This window comes from Convolutriloba macropyga, chromosome 8 (genome assembly GCF_964194025.1).
Source record: "Convolutriloba macropyga chromosome 8, txConMacr16.3, whole genome shotgun sequence".
NCBI classification, from domain to species: Eukaryota; Metazoa; Xenacoelomorpha; order Acoela; family Convolutidae; genus Convolutriloba; species Convolutriloba macropyga.
The window spans coordinates 26,449,568-26,454,453 of record NC_134475.1 but is presented as its reverse complement, the minus strand read 5'-3'; positions in this window follow the sequence as shown (position 1 = coordinate 26,454,453).

The following is a 4,886-nucleotide window of genomic DNA, read 5'->3' as shown; positions in this document are numbered from 1 at the left end:
GCTTAGTAAAAGTAAAGCCTGTAATCGCAAGCTACACAAATAACAGTGGATTCGCACCTCAAATCCAACCCTTCTAAAGTAGAAAACATTCGTTACTTAATTGCATACCTCTACCATCAGAGGTATCACAGGCAGCAATAGGTTTCAAATGGGGGTAAATTGGTGTAGGAGTGAAAGACAAATTATCCCCCCACTCCTATATATTTTTTGGTCTGTTAAGGAGTTAAAATGATGCAAGAGTTTGGGGGTAATGGCGAAATTACCCCGAACTTTTACATCATTTTACCCCCCTTGAGATACCAAAAAAGATGTAAGAATGAGGGGTTAAGTTGTCTCTTACACCCTTACTCTTACAACATTTTACCCCTGTTGAAAGCCTAATCAAAACAAATCAAATTAAAATCTAGTTTTCGTTTTCTGACATTTTTCTTAAAAGAAATTGTTTCATGACTCACTTATTTTGAAAAAGGTCGAGGAGTGGTTCATTGGTACTCAAAATTGATTAATATTTTATTCAATTAATTTTTCGATACTTTTATTAGGCTGCTTTAAAGGAAAAAGCGAAAGTTTTTTCTTTTACTTCAGTTTTGAAAGAATTCAAAAACATCCATGTTTGGAACATAACCGACAAACGTCGGGCTAATTGCTCTAAATCGACCGGCAAGTGGTTGGCTTTGTCAGTAGCTAGCCACGGTTTAGTGAGGCTAGTTTTAGATTGATTCGACTCTGCAACTTTTAGTTTTCAAGCCTTGTTAGTAAATAAATCAAAGAAAAAACTGATATTTTAAAAATTTTAAACTGATGTTTTGTTTTTTCCAGATTTCGCAGTGAAGATGTTCCGAAACATCTCTTTTCAGAGTTATGTCAAGAAACAAATCTGCAGGATTTGAAAAATTGCGCTGGCCAGTAAGGATCGTTAGACTCAGAAAAAGACAAAAAATATTCACAAAATTCGAAAACAATTGCAAATTTAACAAAATCTTGCAAAAATTCAAGATATGAATATCTTCAAAAGCATTTAATTGTCTCACGAGACCTTCCAATATCCATATTTCAATTTATAAATAGTTTCACTGACTGAGAAAGATCCATAAATTTGAGTCAGTATTCCATTGAGTCAGTATTGCACATCGCCAGAATAGAGCTACATCTGTAACACTATTGCTTAGTAAAAGTAAAGCCTGTAATCGCAAGCTACAAAATAACAGTGGATTCGCACCTCAAATCCAACCCTTCTAAAGTAGAAAACATTCGTTACTTAATTGCATACCTCTACCATCAGAGGTATCACAGGCAGCAATAGGTTTCAAATGGGGGTAAATTGGTGTAGGAGTGTGGGAGTGAAAGACAAATTATCCCCCCCTCTTATATATGTTTTGGTCTGTTAAGGAGTTAAAATGATGCAAGAGTTCGGGGTTAATGGAGAAATTACCCCGAACTTTTACATCATTTTACCCCCCTTGAGATACCAAAAAAGATGTAAGAATGAGGGGTTAAGTTGTCTTTTACACCCTTACTCTTACACCATTTTACCCCTGTTGAAAACCTAATCAAAACGAATCAAATTAAAATCTAGTTTTCATTTTCTGACATTTTTCTTACAAGAAATTGTTTCATGACTCACTTATTTTGAAAAAGGTCGAGGAGCGGTTCATTGGTACTCAAAATTGATTAAGATTTTATTCAATTAATTTTTCGATACTTATTAGGCCGCTTTAAAGGAAAAAGCAAAAGTTTTTTCATTTACTTCAGTTTTGAAAGAATTCAAAGAAAACATCCATGTTTGGAACATAACCGACAAACGTCGGGCGAATTGCTCTAAATCGATCGGCAAGTGGTTGGCTTTGTCAGTAGCTAGCCACGGTTTAGTGAAGCTAGTTTTAGCTTGATTCGACTCTGCAACTTTTAGTTTTCAAGCCTTGTTAGTAAATAAATCAAATAAAAAACTGATATTTTCAAATTTAAAACTGATGTTTTGTTTCTTCCAGATTACGCAGTGAAGATGTTCTAAACCATCTTTTTTCAGAGTTATGTCAAGAAACAAATCTAGAGGATTTGAAAAGCTGCGCTGGCTAGTAATGATCGTTAGACTCAGAAAAAGACAAAAAATATTCACAAAATTCGAAAACAATTGCAAATTCAACAAAATCTTGCCAAAAGTCAAGATATGAAGATCTTCAAAAGCATTTAATTGTCTCACGAGACCTTCCAGTATCCATATTTCAATTTTTAAATAGTTCCACTGTCTCAAAAAGATCCATAAACTTGGAACATGATAAAAAATTTTCCAAAAATTTGAAAAAAAAATTAAACTTCATAAAAAAAACAGCTCAATCTGGAGTCATTAAAAAATTGATAACCGTTTCATTACCTCTTGAAAATATGCAGCAGTTTAATTATGAAACCTTGGAGGAGGTCCCTAAAACGCTGGGGCCGGAAAAAATGATAAAAAATTGAAAAAGATTCGAAAAACTTGAAAAAATTGCAAAATATATTTAAAAATTGCTTATTTTAAAATCTTAAAAACATTCCATTACATCTAGAAGCTATCGAGTAACCTATAACCAAACCCTAGAGAAAATTACGTGGCTCTTGAGGCTGGAGAAATCTAAAATTCGTGGTGTTGAAATCTTAAAAACATTCCACTACATTTAGAAATTATACAGTTCTCTTTTGTCGAAACCTGTACAAAGTTCCTGAGCTCTTGCGGCTGGAGAAACCGCAAAAAATGCAAGTCCTATCAAAAAATTGCTAAAGTTTGTCACATTAAAGCTTGTCATGGAATTTGTTTGCCATGGAATTGAAAGCTATTGCATGGCAAACAAATTTTTTCAGTAATTTATTATCAAACCCCTAAGGACGTTTTCTGGCCCCTGCGTCTTGAAAGGCGTGACTATTCAAAATAAATGTCAAAAAAATTGAACAAAATTGCACGTTTTGTCAGAAAATGCTAAAATTCGTGATGTTAAAATGTTGAAACCATTCCACTACCACTAGAAACTATGCAGTAACCTTTTATAAAACCCCAGAGGAGGTTCCGTGACACTTAGGGCTGAAAGAACTCAAAAATTAAAAAAATTTCAGAAAGCTTGAGAGTATTGTGAAAATTAGTAAAATTGCGTGTCGGTTGTTCGTCAGTAGCCATGGGGGGGGGGGGGTTGGTGCAACGTGGCGCTGATGGGGAGGGGGATGGGGGTGGGCAACAGCGCGGTGGGGGGACAATAGTAGGGGTGTCTTCAACCTCTAAGAACCACCCTTCACACCATAAGTATAAATCTCCAAACAGTTCGAAATGAAACAGAGCTGAAATGCACTAAGAGCACTGAAGGCCCGCGGGGCGTTACCTGCTCATCCCGTTTTTGAGGACGAAAAGTCAAACCGTGAGACGAAAAATCGCTCAAGCGAAAAAATCGGCTCAAAAAGACCGACAGGACTAATATAATTGCTACAAACTTCGTTCGAGAGCAATTAAAAACTATCTAATTTTTTAACCAGACATCAGAGCGGACGTCGCATTCTTAGAAAATGGTAAGGCGTAATGTTCGAAGGGAACCTAATGCCTTTCTGTCGTTACCTGTTAAGACCTTTTTTGAGAACGAAAAGTCAAATCGGTCAAACGAAAGAAGCTCAAGCGAGAAATCGCATAAATAGACCACACGACTAGTTTTATTTCTACAAACTTCGAGAGCAACTTTGAGAGCAATTGATAAGACAAAACTACTATTTTATACGAGCAATTTCGTGCGCCTGCCCTGCAATCTGATAAGAAACATCGGTAATAAAAATACGATGAGAAAATTTTCGTTATCAGATTTCTATGAAAAAGGCAAAAATCAGTGGGAGAGAAAGGAATTACAAGTGAATTATCATCATGTTCATGTTTTAGAAGCAACACTGTGTTCAAATAACCATCCTTTTCTATTCATCTGAGTGTGTTTTAAATCTTCCGGTTCGCCATTTTGTATGTTTCAAGTTGCTTGGCAAATGACGGGCTGGAACATTGAGTGTGCATAAATAACCCATCGGCCTTGTAATAACTCAGAATTTCAAGGACCTGAAGTGCTTGCACCGGCAAAATTAAATTATTTGGTGCATAAACTTCACATTTGACGTCGTCAGTTGCAATTTATTATAATTACAGAATAAGGCATTTTTCATAGATCATTTTCAACAGACGAAAAAGCTAAACTAAAAAAGCTTTAGGTTAAAGATTAGATTAGCCAACCATGCAAACGTAATCGCAGTTGAAATCGTACACCGCCTAAATTAGGACGAATTGCTCTCGAACAACAGGCGCGCACATTTGATTTAGTGGGTTGTTGCCTCGAAAATGTGTTTGCAAAAAGTGAATTCTGTTTGCAAAAACAGAAAGTTCTCATTCCCTCGCAATCGCTAAGCAAACCTTTATTTCAGAATATCAGCTACTTAATAATACTAAAACATGGAAAATTCAAACAAAATAGTCACTTTAGAAGTCAAAGCACAAAAACTCTCAAGCATTAAATAATTTGCATTAAAAGACTTGTTTACAATAATTGCCTCAAATTTCGTTCGTTTTAGGCGTTTTAATCTTAAATGGATTGGGAGAAGTCTGTTCTCAGCTGTCCTTTTTTAACTAATCGCCACACTTAGGACGGTTCTTTTCCTCAGCATGACTGCAGTTTTTTGGCGACTGTGCCCTTTTTTCCCCTGAAACTTTTGCTTGGAAACACCATTGCAGTCAAGATAGGCCAGGCTATAGTCAACTTTGAATGCAAAGAAGTTGTAACTATTTAAGATTTTAGAAAAATAAGGTAAAGCCAAAAATACTGCTCCACTACCGCTATCGCAGCAAGTACAAGAGGAAACAATTCCAAGCAGCCTAATTACTCAACTATGCAAAAAGC